Here is a 22,849-nt window from a genome sequence, read left to right as displayed (position 1 = left end):
CTGGGAGCCGGGCGGCCCCCGCCGTGCAGGGGCGCTGCTAATGCCCTTGCGAGGCTCACTGGGTCTAAGAGGTCGGAGGCCGGGAGTGTCGCTGCTGAAGGCTGTGGTGGACCCGGCTGGATCGCGGATTCTGGGCTAGATCGCAGATTTGGGATCGCGGATGGGGGATTGGATCGCGGATTGGGGGTTGGAGCGGGGATTTGGAGCTGGATCAGGGATTTGGGGCTGGATTGGGGATTTGGGGCTAGGTGGGGGGCGGTGAAAAGGTGACACGGAGTTGCCGCGGCTCAGGAGCCGGTGGTTGGGTGTCTGAGAAGATTACAGGCGCCCGCCACCACGCCCAGCTAATTTTTGTATTTTTAGTAGACATGGGGTTTCACTGTGTTGGCCAGGCTGGTCTCAAACTCCTGACCTCGTGATCTTCCCGCCTCGGCCTCCCAAAGTGCTGGGATTGCAGGCATGAGCCACCGCACCCAGCCTTATCACTATTATTATGGGTTTTTTTGGTTTTTTGTTGTTGTTGTTGTTTGTTTTCTTTGTTTTTTGTTTTGTTTTTGTTTTTTTGTTTTGTTTTGTTTTTTGAGATGGGGTCTCGCTCTGTCTCCAGGCTGGAGTACAGTGGCGCGATCTCGGCTCACTGCAAGCTCCGCCTCCCGGGTTCACGCCACTCTCCTGCCTCAGCCTCCTGAGTAGCTGGTACTACAGGCGCCCACCACCACGCCCGGCTAATTTTTTGTATTTTTAGTAGAAACGGGGTTTCACCGTGTTAGCCAGGATGGTCTCGATCTTGTGATCCATCTGCCTCGGCCTCCCAAAGTGCTGGGATTACAGGCATGTGCCACCACACCCGGCCGAGCCCAGGAGTTTGAAACCAGCCTGGGCAACATGGCAAAACCCCATCTCTACAAAAAATACAAAAAAATTAGCCGGGTATGGTGGCACATGCCTGTAGTTCTAGCTACTTGGGAGGCTGAAGTGGTTCTGCCTGGGAGGATCACCTGAGCCTAGGAGGTTGAGGCTGCAGTGAGCTGTGATTGTGCCACCGTGCTCCAGCCTAGGTGATGGAGTAAGGCCCTGTCTCAAGAAAAAAAAAAATCAGAACAGTTTCTCCCAGGAAGGTATACAAATGGCCAATAAGCACATGAAAATATATACTCAACCTCATCAGCCATCAGAAAAAATGCAAATCAAAACCAAAATAAGATACCACTTCAGGGGAGCAGTGGTTCACACTTGTAATCCCAGCACTTTGGGAAGCCAAGGCAGGCCAATTGCCTGAGGCCAGGATTTCAAGACCAGCCTGGGCAACATGGTGAGACTCTGTCGCTGCAAAAAAATAAAAAATTAGCAGCTGGGCACGGTGGCTCATGCCTGTAATCCCAGCACTTTGGGAGGCCGAGGCGGGTGGAGCACGAGGTCAGGAGTTCAAGACCAGCCTGGCCAACATAGTGAAACCCTGTCTCTATTAAAAATACAAAAGTTAGCCGCATGTGGTAGCACATGCCTGTAATCCCAACTACTCAGGAGGCTGAGGCGGGAGAATCATTTGAACCCAGAAGGCAGAAGTTGCAGTGAGCTGAGGCCACACCATTGCCCTCCAGCCTGGGTGACAGAGTGAGACTCTGTTTGAAAAAATAAAATAAAATAAAATAAAGTAAAATAAAATAAATAAAAATTAGTAGGGTGTGGTGGCATGCACCTATAATCCCAGCTACTTGGGAGGCTGAGGTGTGAGGATCACCCCAGGAGGTCAAGGCTTCACTGAGCTGTGATCATACCACTGCACTCCAGCCTGGACGACAGAGCGAGACCCTGTCTCAAAAAAAAGAGCTATCAGGCTGGGTGTGGTGGCTGGCCCCTGTATTCCCAGCACTTTGGGAATACAGTGCTGGGAGGCGGGTGGATCACCAGGTCAGGAGTTCAAGACCAGCCTGGCCAAGATGGTGAAACCCCATCTCTACTAAAAATACAAAAATTAGCCGGGCATGGTGGCAGGTGCCTGTAATCCCGACTGAGCCAGGAGAATCACTGGAACCCAGGAGGTGGAGGTTGCAGTGAATCGAGATTACGCCATTGTACTCCAGCCTGGGCAACAGAGCAAGATTCTGTCTCAAAAAAACAAAAAGTTCTGATTGGGAAGCTTCCCAGTGACGTTCTTGCTATTCAGCCATGGCCTCAAGGCAGCATTATTCATAACCATGTGTAGCGTGGCCTTTCTGAACAGCTTCTGAAAAGCACGTTTGTTACTGCAGGTTTGCAGTTTACCTCCTTCTACGTTCAGGGCTCAAACCCCGTTTAACACACGCCCCCTACTGGGCCATTGAGAACTGCTAGTCTCTTCAGGTCCCCTTCCAGGCAGTGTGCAGGCTCCCTGTGCGCAACTCCCCTCCTCCTCTCCCTAGGGCTCCGCCTGAGTTCACATTCTGGCCTGCGCTGCCAGATCTCCCTCCAGCCTCTCACCAGCTCCGTCATCCTCTGATCTGCCCCAGAGGCACATCTCTAAGAACACTAATGCCATCACTAAAAAACATTTGGCTGGAAGCCAGGCATGGTGGCTCGGGCATGGTGGCTCATGCCTGTAATCCCAGCACTTTGGGAGGTGGAGGCTGGCGGATCACTTGAGGTCTGGAGTTCAATACCAGCCTGGCCAACATGGTGAAACCCCATCTCTACTAAAAATAAAAAACTAGGCCGGGCACCGTGGCTCACGCCTGTAATCCCAGCACTTTGGGAGGCCGACATGGGTGGATCATGAGGTCAGGAGATCCTGGCTAACACAGTGAAATCCTGTCTCTACTAAAAATACAAAAAATTAGCTGGGCATGGTGGCAGACGCCTGTAGTCCCACATACTCGGGAGGCTGAGGCACGAGAATGGCGTGAACCTGGGGAGGGGAGGGGAGATCAGGTGAGTTAAACTTGAGTTGGGGGGGAATGTTGGCCAAGTGGCAGGCAGGGTAGGCCTGGGCCTGAGGGAAGCCATGGGCCCCTAGACTTGTTCCTGCTGACAGAGCGCCAGCGGCTGGGCAGGAGCATAAGCAAGGTGGGTTTGCATCTGTCACTGGAGGAGCTCTCCAAATGCTTCTCAGGACAAAAGCAGGAGGCTGCCATTGTTCACAGGATGTGAGATCTAATATGGTTCAAGCTGGGGCAAATCAGTGAAGATCAAAATCCCTCATCTTCCACAATGAGGGACTAGAATCAAAGGTGGATGTGCTCCTGCCTGCTCACAAAGGGTCCTCACATGCCCCAGGGCCCTCCGCTGGGGCACAGTCCACCTTAGGCGACACACAAACAGCCTGAGGGTGCCCAGTCGCTGAGCAGCCCCAGATGCTGTGCCATTACCGGCAGGCAAGGCCCTGCAGGAGACCTTCGCCTGCCCGGACCAGAGAGGCTGCAGGGGTGCTGTGGGGAGAGGGCCAGACGGCCGCAACACAGCTGGGAATGGCTCCAGAGGGGAGGGTGGAGAGTGCGCTGGCCCCTGGGAGGACTCAGAGAGGAGTTGCGTGTGTTTGGCGCTTGTGGACATGGTGTGTGGCAGTGTGAGCCAACAGGCCAATGGGCGGCAAGCATAGGAGGCTTTATGGATCCCCCTGAAGAACCACTGTGTGGAGGGGAAATGGCCCCATGTGAGGAAAGTCCTAGCAGCCGGTGGAGCGCAACCAGAAGCGGGCCCAGACTGATGGGGTCTCCATGGGAGCCCAGGTGGGAGGTGGAGGAGAAGGGAGACAGTGAGAAGGTTGTCACCAGGCCCTCACTAATACCCATGGAGAAGCCCGTGTGCAAAGGAGGTGAAGGATAGTGGTTTTGTTTTGTTTTGTTTTGTTTTGTTTTGTTTGAGATGGAGTCTTGCTCCATTGTCCAGGCTGGAGTGCAGTGGTGCGATCTCGGCTCACTGCAACCTCCACCTCCTGGGTTCAAGTGATTCTTCTGCCTCAGCCTCCCAAGTAGGTGGGATTACAGGCATGAACCACCACACCCAGCTAATTTTTGTATTTTTAGTAGAGATGGGGTTTCACCATATTGACCATGCTGGTCTCAAACTCCTGACCTCAGGTGATCCACCCACCTCAGCTTCCCAATGTGCTGGGACAACAGACGTGAGCTACTGCACCTAGTGGAGGATGGGTTTATATTGTGAAAAACCAATCTTATCAAACTTGGTGAAAACGACCACATGATGCAACCCTCTGGCCTGGGACCCACCCCATCAAGTGGGTGGGGGCTGACAAGAAAACAACAGCGGCTCCTGGACAGCTCCCAGCAGGGCTCACTTCTCGGGCCTGGCCTAGCACTGAGTGGGGCTGTTCCTGGCCCGACAGCCTCCTGAGGCTGGCTGCCAACACCACACCCTTCCCACCTGTGTCCTGGAAGTGCTCAGAGGAAACATCTGCCCAGAACATGGCATCAGTAAATCATTAATGAGACAGTCACTATATGACATAAATCCACTTAGCAGAGCCTCACCCTCACCTAGCAACTGGGTCACCAGCAAACTAACCACTTGGTGTGACTCTTCCATTAGGACTACATGGCCCCAGAGCCTCAGAAGCCAACGTTCCCAACCAGGGACTCCACCCTTCTCCCAGAGAGAGACAAAAACAAAACAATGTAACTGAAAACCGGGTTGTAAAAACCAGTGGAAGAGCTGGGAACAGTTAACAGGGTGTCTTTCACCTCTGTGTGTAGGAGCCAAGGTGGAGCCGCCAGCTGTTCAAAGGGCGCCCCCTCCTGGGGGGTAAGAGGGCTCGCCAGAGCCAGTGAGGTGGGTGGGCAGGGTCCCTGTGCAGTGACACTGGTTGTTTCTGAGGCAAGCAGAACTCCTCCCCACCCTTTTTTTTTTGAGACGGAGTTTCGCTCTTATTGCCCAGGCTTGAGTGTAATGGCGCGATCTCGGCTCACCACAACCTCCTCCTCCTGGGTTCAAGCGATTCTCCTGCCTCAGCCTCCAGGCTAATTTTTGTATTTTTAGTAGAGATGAGGTTTCACCATGTTGGCCAGGCTGGTCTCGAACTCCTGACCTCAGGTGATCCACCCTCCTTGGACTCCCAAAGTGCTGGGATTAGAGGCATGAGCCACTGTGCCTGGCCACTGAACTCCCCATTTTATACAGTGGGAAACAAAGGTGCAACGACCCCAGGGACAGGCTTGGGAAACAGCTAATAAACAGCAGAGTCAGGCCACAAGGCAAAGTCTGACTCAGGGATCTCCATCCCACACCCGCCATCAACAGCAAACACATTAATACTAAATGCCACGGCTGGGCACAGTGGCTCACACCTGTATTCCCAGCACTCTGGGAGGCTGAGGCAGTCAGATCACCTAAGGTTGGGAGTTTGAGACCAGCCTGGCCAACATGGTGAAGCCCCATCTCTACTAAAAATACAAAAATTAGCCAGGCATGGTGGTGCACATCTGTAATCCCAGCTTCTTGGGAGGCTGAGGCATGAGAATCTCTTGAACCCAGGAGACAGAGGTTGCAGTGAGCTGAGGTCGCACCACTGCACTCCAGCCTGCTGGACGACAGAGCAAGACTCTGTCTCAAGAAACAAAACAAAACAAAAACAAAAACTTAAACAGCAGGGAACACACACAACACACAAACCAATAAGATCATGAAGAAGGAATGGCTGAAAAGTCCACCAACTGCAGTTTACTTGGAGTCTAGCCAAGTACCATTTGCATGTATGTTTCTCTCACTTTCTATTCTACCATATGTGTTGAAAAGACCTATTTTTCCCTAACTGGCAGTGAAACATCATTAAATATATGTACACAGATATACACACACACAATATAGCATGTACACTTAACACACGTCCATGCATGGGTACTGAGAGAGCTTGGGCAAGTCAGGGAAGACCCTTATCTGAAGGACATACCCTTGGTGCCATTTGGGAGAACAAACTCCTGTTACTAGCATCACAACAAAAACAGGTGGCAAGCTTTAAAGATAAACTCAAGACAGCTAGTGAAACTTCAGCAAATACGTGTTAATATGACCATGAGTAAAAGGCCCTTCCTGGCCAGGTGCGGTGGCTCATGCGTGTAATATCAGCACTTTCGGAGGTTGAGGCAGGAGGATCACCTGAGATCAGGAGTTCGAGACCAGCCTGGCCAACATGGTGAAACCCTGTCTCCACTAAAAATACAAAAATTAGTTGGGCGTGGTGGCGGGCGCCTGTAATCCCACCTACTTGGGAGGCTGAGGCAGGAGAATCGCCTGAACCCAGGAGGTGGAGGTTGCAGTGAGCCTAGATTGTGCCTTTGCACTCCAGCCAGGGTGTTAAGAGTGAAACTCCACCTCAAAAAAAAAAAAAAAAGACCCTTCCTAAGAACAGCACTGTAACTCATGAGTTATTACTCAGATGCATCTGTCCATCCACCCGCCAACTCAGGTCCTCTCCATACACGCCTGTAAGTCACTGGGCTATTGGGAAACTGCATGGGAACACCATGTTCGTGCAGCCTGTCCCCACAGCCATCACTCCTCCCACAGCTCCTGGCTGCCCATGGCGCTTCCCTGCAGCAAACTCAGCTGCTGACTTCATAAAAGGCACACAGCTGGACCTGTCTGCACTCATCTGCTTCAATTTACAACAGACTCATCCACAAAACTGAAGTGGTAGAAACAGGTCTTTTTGAATCCAGGCATGGTGGCTCATGCCTGTAATCCCAACACTTTGGAAGGCTTAGGCAGGAGGATCGCTTAAGCCCAGGAGTTTGAGACCAGCCTGGCCAACATGGTGAAACTCTGTCTCTACCGAAAGACTTTAAAAATTAGGTGGGGGTGGTGGTGTGTGCCTGTGTTGTCCCAGCTACTCCGGAGGCTGAGGTGGGTGGATCACTTGAGCCCAGGAAGTTGAGGCTGCAGTGAGCCATGATCGCACCACGGCACTCCAGCCTGGGTGACAGGGAGAGATCCTGTCTGAAAAGAAAAAAAAAAAAAGAAAAGAAAAGAAAAGAAAACAGGTCTTCCTGGGAGCACCTAGACAAAGGCCTTTGTAAAGATATATTACAAAGGAATATTTCTAGTCACCTCTTTTCTTCAAAATCACAGTCAAGTAAGCTGGGCATGGTGGCTCACATCTGTAATCCCAGCAGTTTGGGAGGCCGAGGTTGGCAGATCACCTGAGGTTAGGAGTTTGAAACCAGCCTGCCCAACATGGTGAAACCCCGTCTCTACTAAAAATACAAAAATTAGCCGGGTGTGGTGGTGCATGCCTGTAATCCCAGCTACTTGGGAGCCTACCCAGGAGGCAGAGGTTGCAGTGAGCTGAGATTGTGCCAGTGCACGCCAGCCTGGGTGACAGAGCAAAATTCTGTCTCAGGAAAAAAAAAAAAAAATCACAGTCAAGTAAAAAGAAACGCAACTAAAAGAGCTGTCAGTTAAATACATTCCTCTCTAATGGCAGGACTAGTCTATAAGATTTGTTTTGTTTTTAATTTAGAGTTTTTTTAATGTTTAAACCTTGTGAAACATCAAATTATATGCTGAAGCTGTTACTTTCTGTCGAAAAAAGTGAGTTTTTAATATGAAAATTCTGCTTAGGTTAAATTTTTTTTTAAAAAGCAAGTTTTATACATCTGCGTGAATTGTTTCCTTTAGCACTAGTCAAACAGACTCCATAACCTTCCAAAGAAGTGCCTTCATTTATTTATGGGGCTTAGGACAGGAAAAAAGCTCTGGAAAAGGGAAATTTCAAAATAGGGCTTCAGCAGGGGCCCAGGTGGAGTGAGTAGTTTTGATAAGATCTGGGTGGGACTCACTTCCAGGTGGTGAGGACAGCTCTCCCCGATCTCTCTATCGGCCTGCTCTGGGCCACAGAGACTGGCCCTGACGACTTCTCAGCTCCCGGTCAGCCCTGTCACCCTGGGCCAGTTCTTCATTGTACCTGGAGACAGAAACAGCCAGGATCATGGCAGGCTCTCTTTCGAAGGCATCAGGCAGGGCCACCAGGCTGCTGTGTGGCGAATACGACATTACCCAGAGAAGCGGCCTGAGAGGGCCCCCCAGCTCCTGCTGGCTCCCACCCACCTCCCACCTGGCTCCAGCCTACCTACCTACCAGGTGGCTTTTGCAGCCTGGCAAACGCTCCCCAAGGCCACCATGCCTATGTGTACAACCTTGTTGTTATTGTGGACAGTGTTCTCCCCTCAGAAGCTGACATGTTATACAGGTCACCAGATCAAATTTGGCAATGACTCGTTTTATAATGTCAATATGTATTTACAATTACTCACATTATCTTGATTCTCACCGCTGTTGTGTCCTTCCTGAATTTTCATGTCGCATTGGGTCAGCTTCTCTTCTGCCTTTGGAGTCCCTGTTTAATATTACCTTTAGGGGCAGTCTGTCGGTAGCATATTTTTCCAATTTTTGCTTTTGGAAGAAGGCTTTGCTTCAACCCAGTGGTGAGCACATGTGAGGCTGTTGTTTATTAATCGAATGTTTCCCCCCTTTTTTTTTTTGAGACAGAGTTTCGCTCTGTCACCCAGGCTGAATTGCAGTGGCGTGATCTTGTCTCACTGCAACCTCTGCTGCCTGGTTTCAAGCGATTCTCCTGCCTCAGCCTCCCAAGTAGCTGGGATCACAGGCGTCTGCCACCATGGCTGGCTAATTTTTTGGGTTTTTAGTAGAGACGGAATTTCGTCCTGCTGGCCAGGCTGGTCTCAATCTCCTGACCTTGTGATCCACCTGCCTCAGCCTCCCAAAGTCCTGCGATGACAGGTGTGAGCAACAGTGCCCAGCCTTCCTCTCCTTTTTTTTTTCCCCCCAAAAGAAACGCAGAGTTGGAGACAGACTTATTAGCATTGAAGGGAGAGATCTGATGAAGAGAAATGGGGCCACATTGAGGCAGTGTCCTGGGAGGAGCTGTGGTTTTTACGTCTGTCGGTGTTAGGGGGAAAGACGTGGACCAGAGTGGTAGCCAGTGGGCTAAGGGTGAGGCTCCCACCTCACAGGGAGGTGGAGAGAAAGACATGGAGACAGAGAGACAGAGACAGAGAGGCAGAAACAGACAGACACACAGAGAGAGAGGGAAACAGAGATGAAGAGACAGAAACACACAGACAGACAGTGATAGAAAAAGAGAGACACAGAAACAGAGGGACAGATACAGAGATGGAGAGAAAGACAGAGACAGATAGAGAGACATTAACAGAGACACAGAGAGAGAAAGAGATGGAGACAGAGAGACAGAGACAGAGAAGCAGAAACAGAGACAGATACACAGAGAGAGCAAGACAGAGATGAAGAGACAGAAACACAGAGAGACAGTGATAGAGGGAGACACAGAAACAGAGGGACAGATACAGAGATGGAGAGAAAGACAGAGACAGACAGAGAGACACTAAGAGAGACACAGAAAGAGATGGAGACAGAGACAGAGACAGGCAGAAACAGAGACAGACACACAGAGAGAGGGAGACAGAGATGAAGAGACAGAAACACACAGAGAGACAGTGATAGAAAGAGGGAGACACAGAAACAGAGGGACAGATACAGAGATGGAGAGAAAGACAGAGACAGACAGAGAGACACTAAGAGAGACACAGAGAGAGAAAGAGATGGAGACGGAGAAGCAGAAACAGAGACAGACAGAGAGAGAGGGAGACAGAGATGAAGAGACAGCAACACACAGAGAGATAGTGATAGAAAGAGGGAGACACAGAAACAGAGGGACAGATACAAAGAAAGAGAGACACTAAGAGAGACACAGAGAGAGAAAGACTGACATATACATAGAAAGAGGGAGAGAGGCTGGGCACGGTGGCTCACACCTGTAATCCCAGCACTTTGGGAGGCCGAGGCAGGTGGATCACGAGGTCAGGAGATCGAGGCCATCCTGGCTAACACGGTGAAACCCCGTCTCTACTAAAAATACAAAAAAATTAGCCAGGTGTGGTGGCAGGCACCTGTAGTCCCAGCTACTCGGGAGGCTGAGGCAGGAGAATGGCGTGAACCCGGGAGGCGGAGCTTGCAGTGAGCGGAGATCGAGCCACTGCACTCCAGCCTGGGTGACAGAGCGAGACTCTCTTTCAAAAAAGTAAGTAAATAAATAAATAATGGGGGGCGTGCTTCCTCCATCTTTATTTTAGAGACATGGGGGATTTTCAGGTAAGGTGTTAGGATATGAAAGCAATGTCCTCTTCCCCTGGGGAGAGGCTAAAATAGGGAGAGATGGGGAAGGAAATCCTTGGGGGAGCCCCAGGCATTAGTCCAACCAGGAGCACTAAGGGCCAGAACCAGAACATGTTACTTGGCCTGAGTGTGACTTCTGGTGTAAGAAAAACAGACCCTGAAGGTCTTTGTGAAACTTTAGTTTCTCCTTCTAAAGAAATGCCTGTTTATTTTACAGATGCAAAGGGTAACCACATTAATTCCAAGGCAGTTTTCCAAAGTATTATAATGATCCCAAGAAGAAAATGGCATTTCAGTTCAAATGTTACTGAGTTCCAGGGAAACGGTTAGATACCCAGGCTGTGGAACTGGGTTGGATGCAGGACTCAGGATCCAGAGACAAGGAAGGCAGCATCATAAGTCAGCCACCCATAAATGCAATATTATAACAGTCCCAATTTCTTTTTGAGGTTTGTTCCAATCAACAGCAACTGAAACACAACTCAGACTAAGTTAGGCAGAGAAAGAAAATTGTTGACTTAATATAACTGTGAGATCCTATGATGGAGCTGACCTCAGGATTCCCAAGGACTTAAGAAATCTCTAGATAGATAGATAGATAGATAGATAGATAGATAGATAGATAGATAGATAGATAGAGACATAGAGAAAAAAATAGATATAGATAGAATAAATAGATGATAGATAAATACATAGGATAGATAGATAAATAGCTAGATGATAGGTAATATATATAGATATGTATATGTTTAATAGATACATAAAAAAGGTAGATAAATAGGATGGATAGATACATAGTTGATAGATAACTAGGACAGATAGATACATGATAGATACATTGATACACAGGATAGATAAATGATAGGTAGATAAGATGGATAGATACATAGATAAATAGATTAGATAGGAGAGATAGATAGATAGATAGATAGATAGATAGATAGATAGATAGATAGAATAAGATGGATGATAGTCACATAGAATAAGATGGATGATAGATAGATGATAGAGAGAGGGATAGAAAGATAGGATAGACGATGGATAGATGGTTAGTTAGATAGGATAGATGATAGATAGATGATAGATAGATGGAATAAATATAGTATAACTGCATAAACAAATGTATGGAAATAAGCAAATAATCATGACTTAAATAAGATGGAAGTTTGTTTCTCTCTGATATGATAGGAGGCCAGAACAAGGGGTCCAGGTTATTGTACAGATTCAAGATTTCAGGCATTTTGAATGTTGTTGCTCCACTATTTTAGTATGTGACTTTGTACTCATGGTTCAATATGGTGGCATGGTCTCCAGCCTTCACATCTACATTGCAGCTAGCAGCAAAAGGAGAGGGAAGAGTTCACATTCACTTTTTTACGAAATTAAAGAGATTTTTATGGTCTTAATACATTCCTACTTACTTCTCATGAGCTCAAAGTTCATCATACAGTCACACAGAGCTGCAAGGGAGTCTAGGAAAACAGTCTCAAAAAGTAGAGGTGGACAGCTTCTCAGGGATCTCCCAAGTTCTGATGACTCTCTCAACTCTCTGCTTCTCTCTGGGTTCCAGACTAGATTCTCTGAGAAAAAGTCTTGGAATATAGGATGGAAAAAAAATCCAGCTGCTGCAGCTATAGATTCACAGTCTGAGCTTCTCCCACCACCCTCTCAGTCTTTGCTGATCAAATTCAGGGGAAGGTCAACTAGCCTGTCTTGAACCATATGTCTATCTCTGGGATAATCTCTGCACCTGACAAAGGCTGGCTTCTCAGAGCAGATGATTTTGTTGTTGTTGTTAAACTTTAAAAGATGAATCAGATGTTACAATGACTCAGGGCTGGGCAGGCAAAGTCAGGGAACTAGGAAATTGACGACGGAGTCAGAGATTGAGGTGCTGGGTGTGATGTGATGAAGTACAGACAGAGAGGCCACATCTTTCCATGTGTGAATTTATGAAAGATCTCAGACACTTAGGTAAGGATCCTGAACTATTCTCTGCAGTTGATGAGAAACCACCAACATTTTGTGACCAGTCACGTCAACATTTATGCTTATACATATTAAATAGGTCTAAGTGTGTTTAGACCTATTACCTTGGAACCCATGCATAGGATGGATGAGAAGGGATGGCACTGAAGATGGAAGCCTGGAGACTCTGGCATGGGATGGATGGTGGTAATGGAGTCTTTGAACCTGGAGCATGGAGTGGGAAGGAAGAAGTGAGAAGGCATTCAAAGTCACCAGTGAGGCTGGGCACCATGGCTCACACCTGTAATCCCAGCACTTTGAGAGGTCAAGTCAGGCAGATCACTTGAGCTCCGGAGTTCAAGACCAGCCTGGGCAACATGATGAGACCCCCATCTCTATTAAAAATAGAAAAAATAGCCAGGAGTGGTGGTATGTGCCTGTAGTCCTAGCTACTAGGGGAGCTGAGGTGGGAGGATCACTTAAGCCCAGGAGGTGGAGGTTGCAGTGATCTGAGATTGTGCCACTGCACTCCAGCCCAGGTGACAGAGTGAGACATTGTCTCTAACAAACAAACAAATTAAAATAACACAAACATACACACAAAAACAAAAATACAAAAACAAACAAAAAAACAGTCACCACAGAAGCAAACTGTTGTGTCTCTTTGATGTTGAGGGAAAAATCAAACGTGACTTCAGAGCTCTAACCTGAAAGGTTGAGTGGGAAACAAACTCCCAATAAAAGAACATAAATTATGTCTGGGGGAGAAAAGAAGACAAAGTTGAGTTCAGCATTTGCTTTATTGATTCTTCTTCTGAAGGAGGTTCTTCTAAAACAGGGAGTCACATTTAGCCTTTGCTCGTTCTTCTCCTCTTCCCAAAGGGGTTCTTCTAAATGTTGGGCTGAACTAGGGCTCAAACATAAGCTTCCTTCTCTCTCCAGGGCATCTCACTCAGCCCCAGGACTTGACACATCCACTCAAAATCCTAAATTCCCATCTCTGGCTTTGACATCTTTTCTCTACTTCAGATTCATGCATGTAATTGTATCCTCAACTTCTCAGCTCAGATAAATGATTAGGGCTTCCAAGTTAACCCATCCCAAACCATCTGGAAAGCCTTCACTGGATTCACCACCACCCCTGAGAAGTGTTTTGGCAGAAGACTTTGGAAACTTTGAACTCTTCTTTCTCTCATCTCCCCCTTATACAATTCATTGGCAAGTCTCTTGAATGACCTCAAACATTTGTCAAATTGGATCAGATTTTCCTGCCTTTGCTTTCTTCACCCTCATGCATGACATATGTCATCTGGATCACAGCCACATTCTCTTGATTGATCTCTTGGCTTCTGTCCTGGTTTCTGCTTTGATCTTGGAATTATTCTTAAGCAGAGAAATCTTTTTAAAATAGAGATGATTTTTAGCTTGTGGCCCTCATCCCTTGCTAATGACTAAGTAGCAAAGTTTCCCAAAATTTGTATGTTGAAGGCCTAACCCCTACTAGCCATGTCCCTCCAAAATGCACCATATTGAAACCCTAATCCCCAATGGGATGATATTAGGAGGTGAAGTCTCTGGAGGTGATGAGGTTTAGATGAGGTTATGAGGATGGGTCCTTCATGACGGGATTAGTATCCTTATAAGAAGAGCGAGAGACACTAAAGTGCTCTCTCTCTCTCTCTCTTTCTCTCTCTGAAGGCACCATCTGTGAACCAGCAAGAGGACCCACTCCAGACAATAAATCTGCCATACCTTGATCTCGGACTTCCCCGTCTCCAGAACTGTGAGAAATCAATGGCTGTTACTTAAGCCACCCAGTCTATAATTTTTGTTATGGCAACCCGAGCTGACTAAGACATCCCTCATGCCACTCAAAACCCTCCAATAATTTCACATCAAAGTCAGAATACAATCTGACTACTTCCCTATGGCTTCTTTGTAACTCTGTCCCTAGTCACTTGCTCCAACTGGGACTCTGTGGTCCCAATAAAATAACGTAAATTATGTCTGGGGAAGAAAAGAAGACAAAGTTGAGTTCAGCCTTTGCTTTACTGATTCTTCTTCTGAAGGGGGTTCTTCTAAAACAAGAAGTCGTCACGTTTAGCCTTTGCTTGTTCTTCTTTGCTTCCCCCTTGGGCATCCCCCAAGTCATGCCAAATTCATTCCTGCTGCAGACCTCCAGTACATTACTCCTTCTGTGAGTGTCCTCTGGCCGCCATCACCAATGATCACATTCGTATTGGCTTAAAGCAACACAAATGTATTGTCTTACAGTGTTGTAGTTTTTTTTTTTTTTTTTTTTTTTTTTTTTGAGACGGAGTCTCGCTCTGTCACCCAGGCTGGAGTGCAGTGGTGCAATCTCGGCTCACTGCAAGCTCCGCCTCCCAGGTTCACGCCATTCTCCTGCCTCAGCCTCCCGAGTAGCTGGGACTACAGGCACCCGCCACTGTGCCTGGCTAATTTTTTTTCTATTTTTAGTAGAGATGGGGTTTCACCATGGTCTCGATCTCCTGACCTCGTGATCCGCCCACCTCGGCCTCCCAAAGTGCTGGGATTACAGGCGTGAGCCAACGGTGTTGTAGTTTTGAAGCCCACCCTGGGTCTCACTGGCCTAAAACCAAGGTGTCAGCAAAACTTCCCTCTTGATGCAAGTTCTGGGGGAGAATCAGTTTCCTTGCCATTTCCTGCTTCTAGGGGAATATTTCTAGAGTATTCCTTGGCTCCTGGACCCTTCCTTGACCTTCAAAGCCAGTAGTGCAGCATCTTCTAATTTCTCTGTGACTCTGACCTTTGCTTTTGTCCTAACATCACCTCCTCTGGATCTGGCACTCCTGCCTCCCTCTTACAAAGATCCTGTGATGATCTTAGACCCAGCTGGATAATCCAGGGTCATTTCATCTCATGATTCTTAAACTAATCACATCTGCAAAATCTTTCTAGCCGTGACAGGTTTTTACAGATTTCTGGAATTTGGATGTGGATTTTTTTTTGAATGGGGGAAGGGGGTGCTTACTCTGTCAACCACGTGGGGATTAGGATGTAGATATCCTTGGGGCCATTATTCTGTCTGCTACCTAGTATTAGGACATGGACATCTTTGTGACCATTATTCTCTGTATCACATGAGGATTAGGACATGGGTATCTTTGGGACCATTATTCTGTCTCCCACATGGGGATTAGGATGTGGACATCTTTGGGGCCATTATTCTGTCTGCCACGTGGGGATAAGGATGTGTACATCTTTGGGGCCATTATTCTGTCTACCACATGGGGATTAGTATGTGGACATCTTTGGGGTCATTATTCTGTCTACCACATGGGGATTAGGACGTGGACATCTTTGGGGCCATTGTTCTGTCTGCCACGTGGGGATTAGGATGTGTACATCTTTGGGGCCATTATTCTGTCTATCACATGGGGATTAGGACGTGGACATCTTTGGGGCCATTATTCTGTCTGCCACGTGGGGATTAGGATGTGTACATCTTTGGGGCCATTATTCTGTCTATCACATGGGGATTAGGACGTGGACATCTTTGGGGCCATTATTCTGTCTGCCACTTGGGATTAGGACATGGACACATTTGAGGCCATTATTCTGTCTACCAAATGGAGATTAGGATGTGGACATCTTTGGGACCACTATTCTGTCTCCCACATGAGGATTAGGATGTGGACATCTTTAAGGCCATTATTCTGTCTCCCACATGGGATTAGGATGTGAAGATCTTTGGGAACATTATTGTTTTCACCACACGGGATTAGGACATGGACATCTTTGGGGCCATTATTCTGTCTACCACACGGGATTAGGATGTGGACATCTTTGGGACCACTATTCTGTCTACCACATGGGGATTAGGATATGGACATCTCTGGGACCATTATTCTGTCTACCACATGGGAAATAGGATGTTGGTCACATCTTTAGGATCATTATTTTGTCTCCCACATGGGAAATAGGATGTTGGTCACATCTTTAGGATCATTATTTTGTCTCCCACATGGGGATTAGGATGTGGACATCTTTGGGGCCATTATTCTGTCTAGCACATGGGGATTAGGACGTGGACATCTCTGGGGACATTATTCTGTCTACCACATGGGAAATAGGATATTGGTAACATCTTTAGGGCCATTATTCTGTCTACCACATGGGGATTAGGACATGGATATCTTTGGGGCCATTATTCTGTCTACCACATGGGGATTAGGACATGGACATCTCTGGGGACATTATTCTGTCTACCACATGGGAAATAGGATATTGGTAACATCTTTAGGGCCATTATTCTGTCTACCACATGGGGATTAGGACATGGATATCTTTGGGGCCATTATTCTGTCTACCACATGGGGATTAGGACATGGACATCTCTGGGGACATTATTCTGTCTACCACATGGGGAATAGGATATTGGTAACATCTTTAGGGCCATTATTCTGTCTACCACATGGGGATTAGGACATGGATATCTTTGGGGCCATTATTCTGTCTACCACGAGATAATTAGAACTTGGACATCTTTGGTGAAATCACTTTGTCTTCGTCCTTTCTTATTCTTAGAATTCTCCTAGTGACAAGCGTCTTCTTCTTCCTCAACTTCTTCTTCCTCAGCGTTCCTATTGGGCCTCCAACACTCACCAGACAGCTCCCTGACTGCATTACCCTATATTGTATTTGGCCAAGATTCTCGGGTTTTTCTTGGTTTCTCCAAGCAGAATGGAAGCTTTAGAGGGCAGAGTGTTTGTTACTCTTTCTTATTCTAATTGTGTATTCTTATTTATTGACGTGTCTCCAGCTTTCAAGGCAGATTCTCACCCATTAGGTCTTCTATATACAATTAAATTTACCTAGAAAGTATTTCCTTCTTATTTAAAACTTTTTAAAAGTAAATTCGTGTATACATATGTAACCAACCTGCATGTCGTGCACATGTACCCTAAAACTTAAAGTATAATAATAATAAAATTTTAAAAAAAGAAAGATAACAACCAAAAAACAACAAAAAAGTAAATTCCAAAATTTCTATATCACATTACAAATTCACATGCCACCCATGAAGAATACATTTGCAAAATAAATGATGTCTTGAGACGAAATGAGCTTTCAATGAAGATTTTAGAGACTCTTTATTTTTATTTTTATTTTTTAGACAGAGTCTCACTCTGTCACCCTGGCTGTAGTGCAGTGGCACGATCTTGGCTCACCACAACCTCCGCCTCCCGGGTTCAAGCAATTCTCTGCCTCAGCCTCCCGAGCAGATGAGATTACAGGAACCCTCCACCTTGTCTGGCTAATTTTGTATTTTTTGTAGACACAGGTTTCACCTTCTTGGCCAGGCTGGTCTTGACCTCCTGACCTCAGGTAATCCACCCACCTCAGCCTCCCACAGTGCTAGGATTACAGATGTGAGCCACCGTGCCTGGCCGAGACTTTTTTAATACATGCTTTGGTTCTAATAAAGTTCCCCCTTGAGCTGTTTGGACAGATGACAGGGAAGAAATCATTTACAATTCTCTTAACAAAACCCCCGTAAATAGTAACCCATTTCCCCCCAAATAGAAATGGGAACTATTTCACCCTGCTCTTTGAGGAAATTGAATAAATAGTAAATGAAGTTCTGTCTGTACAGGAAGTGTGGGTACTTGGCATTACATCTAGACAAGTAAAGACACAAGTGTTTTCTTCCAAATGAATGACATGTTTAAAAACTATCATCACCACCCTCTCTGTGATTACAGGTTTTGCGTGCCTTTTAACCACTGGGTGCTAGAAGCAAATTTCCATGTGAACACACCCTCCTTCTTTTTCTCCTCCTGCTCCTCCCATTCCTCCTCCTCCTTTTCTCCTTCTCCTTCTTCTTCTTCCTCTTCCTCCTCTCCTTCTCCTTCTTCTCCTTCTTCTCCCTCTTCTCCCTCTTCCTCTTCTTCCTCCTCTCCTTCTCCTTCTTCTTTTTCCCCTTCTCCTTCCTCCTCCTTCTCCTCCTCCTCCTCCTTCTCCTCCTCCTTCTCCTCCTCCTCCTCTTCTTCTTCTTCTTCTTCTTCTTCTTCTTCTTCTTCTTCTTCTTCTTCTTCTCCTTCTCCTTCTCCTTCTTCTTCTTCTCCTTCTCCTTCTCCTCCTTCTCCTTCTTCACTTCAAGTTATGGTATACATTTGCAGAACGTGCAGGTTTGTTACATAGGTATACATGTGCCATGTTGGTTTGCTACACCTATCAACCCATCATCTAGGTTTTAAGCCCTGCCTGCATTATGTATTTGTCCTAATGCTGCCCCTCCCCTTTCCCCCAACCCCCAGACAGGCCCCAGTGTGTTATGTTCCCCTCTCTGTGTCCATGTGTTCTCATTGTTCAACTCCCTCTTATGAGTGAGAACGTGTGGTGTTTGGTTTTCTGTTCCTGTGTTAGTTTGCTGAGAATGTTGGCTTCCAGCTTCATCCATGTCCCTGCAAAGGACATGAATGCATCCCTTTTTATGGCTGCATAGTATTCCATGGTGTCTATGTGCCACATTTTCTTTATCCAGTTTATCACTGATGGGCATTTGGGTTGGTTCCAAGTCTTTGCTGTTGTGAATAGGAGCACATCCTCCTGATTCAACAATGAGATCTTCGTCCACTGTTCTGTTCAGGACTACAGAAAGGTCCCAGGCTGCTAAGACAATCTCGAATTCTCTCAACACCCCACAGCTTGTCAATACTGGAGGTATTCTGGTGATTTTTTTTTTTTTTGGAAAGTGGCTATTTACATATCACAAGGTTTCTTGATTACAAAAGCAGTCAACTGGCCAGGCGCAGTGGCTCATGCCTGTAATCCCAGCACTTTGGGAGTCCAAGGCTGGTGGATCACGACGTCAGGAGATCGAGACCATCCTGGCCAACATGGTGAAACCCTGTCTCTACTAAAAATACAAAAATTAGCCAGGCATGGTGGTCATCCTTTTTTATGGCTGCATAGTATTCCATGCATATGTGGCACATTTTCTTTAAGGGTGCAGGTTGGGAGGAGGGAAAGGATCAGAAAAAAATAACTTATTGTGTACAAAGCTTTGTACCTGGGTGACAAAATAATCTGTACAACAAACCCCTATGACATGAGTTTACCTATATAACAAACCCACACATGTACCCCTGGACCTAAATAAAAGTGTTTTTGTTTGTTTGTTTTTTTGTTTTTATTGTGTTTGTATGTTTGTAATCCCAACTACTTGGGAGGCTGAGGCAGGAGAATTGCTTGAACCCGGGAGGTGTAGGTTGCAGTGATCAGAGATCGCTCCAGCCTGGGTGAGAGAGTGAGACTCCACCTCCAAAAAAAAAAAAAAAAAACTCGTCTCTCTACCTACCTGCTCTCTTTCCCCATTCCTGTTACATAGATTACTTCTTACCTCCCCAGGTACCCTGGAAGGTCAGGGTCTTCCCTTCTTCCTTCTATTTAAATAAAACAATATGAGAAAACTGCTTGACAGGTGGTTCCAAGCATCAGTGGGGTGAAAAAAAATATTCTTTGTGATGTGGGTAACACCAGGAAAAAAAAAAATCAGTATCTCTTGTCCATAGGTTCTCATCATTTAGCTCTCGCTTTTATTTTTAATTAATTAATTTTTTTTTTTGAGACAGAGTCTCACTCTGTCACCCAGGCTGGACTGCAGTGGCAAGATCTCGGCTCACTGTACACTCCACCTCCCGAGTTCAAGTGATTCTCCTGCCTCAACCTCCCGAGTCACTGGGATTACAGGTGTCTGCCAGCACTCCTGGCTAACTTTTGTATTTTCAGTAGAGACGGGACTTCACCATATTGGTCAGGCTGGTCTAGAACTCCTGTCCTCAAATGATCTGCCCTCCTCGGCCTCCCAGAGTGCTGGGATTACAGGCATGAGCCACTGTGCCCGGCTGGTAACGCTCTTTCATGATAGAATCTTTATTTTTAAATTTATTTATTTATTTTGAGACTGAGTCCCACTCTGCCGCCCAGGCTGGAGTACAGTGGCATGATCTCGGCTCACTGCAACCTTCACCACCCGGGTTCAAGTGAGTCTTCTGTCTCAGTGCCCCCCGAGTGTCTAGGATTACAGGCACGCACCACCATGCCCAGCTAATTTTTGTATTTTTAGGAGAAATGAGGTTTCATCATGTTGGCCAGGCTGGTCTCAAACTCCTGACCTTAAGTGATCCACCCACCTTGGCCTCCCAATGTGATGGAATTACAAGTGTGAGCCACCACACCCGGCTGGCTCCCACTTTTAAATGAAAACGTGTGGTATTTAGTTTTCTGTTCCTGCATTGGTTTGCTAAGCATACCATAGCTCCAGCTGTGTTCCTGCAAAGGATATGAGCTCATCCTTTTTTATGGCTGCATAGTATTCCATGCATATGTGGCTCATTTTCTTTAAGGGTGCAGGTTGGGAGGAGGGAATGGATCAGAAAAAAATAACTTATTGTGTACAAAGTTTGTACCTGGGTGACAAAATAATCTGTACAACAAACCCCTATGACATGAGTTTACCTATATAACAAACCCACACAGGTACCCCTGGACCTAAAATAAAAGTGTTTTTGTTTGTTTGTTTGTTTGTTTTTGTTGTGTTTGTATGTTTGTTTGAGATGGAGTCTCTGACTTTGTTGCTCAGGCCAGAGTACAGTGGTGCAATCTTGGCTCACTGCAACCTCCACCTCCCAGAAAAAGAAAGCAAATACGGCAAACAGCATCAGCTTTTTAGAAGAAGCTGGAGCTTCTGGTGGGTGGACCATGCTGGAGCTTCTGGTGGGTGGGCGATGCTGGAACTTCTGGTGGGTGGACGACGCTGAATCTTCTGGTGGGTGGACTATGGTGGAGCTTCTGGTGGGCAAATAATGCTGGAGCTTCTGGTGAGTAGACCATGGTGGAGCTTCTGGTGGATAAATTATGCTGGAGCTACTCATGAGTTAATCATGCTGGAGCTTCTGGTAGGTGGACCATGCTGGAACTTCTGGTGGGTGGACCATGCTGGGGCTTCTGGTGGGTGAACCATACTGGAGCTTCTGGTAGGTGGACCATGGTGGAGCTTCTGGTGGGTAGACCATGGTGGGGCTTCTGGTGGGTAGACCATGGTGGAGCTTCTGGTGGATGGACCATGCTGAGCTTCTGGTGGGTGAAGCATGCTGGAGTTTCTGGTAGGTGGACCATAGTGGAGCTTCTGGTGGATAGACCATGGTGGAGCTTCTGGTGGGTGGAGCATGCTGGAGCTTCTGGTGGGGTAAATCATGCTGGAGCTTCTGGTGGGTAAATCATGCTGGAGCTTCTGGTGGGTAGACCACGGTGGAGCTTCTGGTGGATAAATTATGCTGGAGCTTCCCGTGGGTAAATCATGCTGGAGCTTCTGGTGGGTGGACCATGGTGGAGCTTCTCATGGGTAAATCATGCTGGAGCTTCTGGTGGATGGACCATGCTGGAGCTTCTGGTGAGTGGACCATGCTGGAGCTTCTGGTGGGTGGATCATGCTGGAGCTTCTGGTGGATGGACCATGCTGGAGCTTCTGGTGGGTGGACCATGCTGGAGCTTCTGGTGAGTAGACCATGGTGGGAGCTTCTTGGAGGTAAATTATGCTGGAGCTTCTGATGGGTGGACCATGCTGGAGCTTCTGGTGGGTGGACCATGGTGGAGCTTCTGGTGGGTAAATTATGCTGGAGCTTCTGGTGGGTGGACCATGTTGGAGCCTCTGGTGGGTGGATCATGCTGAAGCTTCTGGTGGGTAAATCATGCTGAAGCTTTTGGTGGGTAAATCATGCTGGAACCTCTGGTGGGTAAATCATGCTGGAGCTTCTGGTGGGTAAATTATGTTGGAGCCCTGGTGGGTAAATCATGCTGAAGCTTCTGGTGGGTAAATCATGCTAGAGCCTCTGGTGGGTAAATCATGCTGGAGCCTCTGGTGGGTAAATCATGCTGGAGCCTCTGGTGGGTAAATCATGCTGGAGCCTCTGGTGGGTAAATCATGCTGGAGCCTCTGGTGGGTAAATCATGCTGGAGCCTCTGGTGGGTGGGGTATCCACACACCTGCGGGTGCCCATTGATAGTGGGGACTTCACCCCATGTCCCAGAATCCTGCAAGGAGGCCACACGCCCCATACATTCTTTCTGGTAAGTTAATACGTCCACAGCATGCTGTGCATTTCCCCAAAAATGACATCGGCCAATTACACTTTCAAATCACATGCCTTCCTGATGGGCAAAACTGGAAATGTGAACACACTTTAATCCTCAGATAATGTAATGGTTTACATCTGGGGCTCTTCAGGCAGCCCATGGCTGGTTCACATTGCTCCCTTCCAAGAAATGTTTTGCAGTATTTGTCTTGTTTAATAACGATTTAAACATGGAAAATAAATGCTTTCCTCTTAGGCGTCCACCTGTCTATCACCCGGAGTCTGGGAGGGCGGCCCTTCTTTTCAACGGCATTCGCCAAGCCAGTCTCCATGAATCACTGACAGAATCCTCTAATGGTTTCCTTTTTTGTTGTTGTTGTTTAACACTTAAGCGTTGTTGTTGTTTAACACTTAAGCTTTTTTTTTTTTTTTTTCCCCCAAGAAGGAGTCTTGCTCTATCACCCAGGCTGGAGTGCAGTAGTGCGATCTCGGCTCACTGCAACATCCGCCCCCTGGGTTCACACCATTCTTCTGCCTCAGCCTCCCAAGTAGCTGGGACTACAGGCACCCACCACCACGCCCGGCTAATTTTTTGTATTTTTAGTAGAGATGGAGTT

The sequence above is a fragment of the Gorilla gorilla genome, chromosome 12 (genome assembly GCF_029281585.2).
Source record: "Gorilla gorilla gorilla isolate KB3781 chromosome 12, NHGRI_mGorGor1-v2.1_pri, whole genome shotgun sequence".
Taxonomy (NCBI): Eukaryota; Metazoa; Chordata; class Mammalia; order Primates; family Hominidae; genus Gorilla; species Gorilla gorilla.
The sequence above is the reverse complement of the archived record's forward strand: the minus strand, read 5'-3'. Positions refer to the sequence as shown.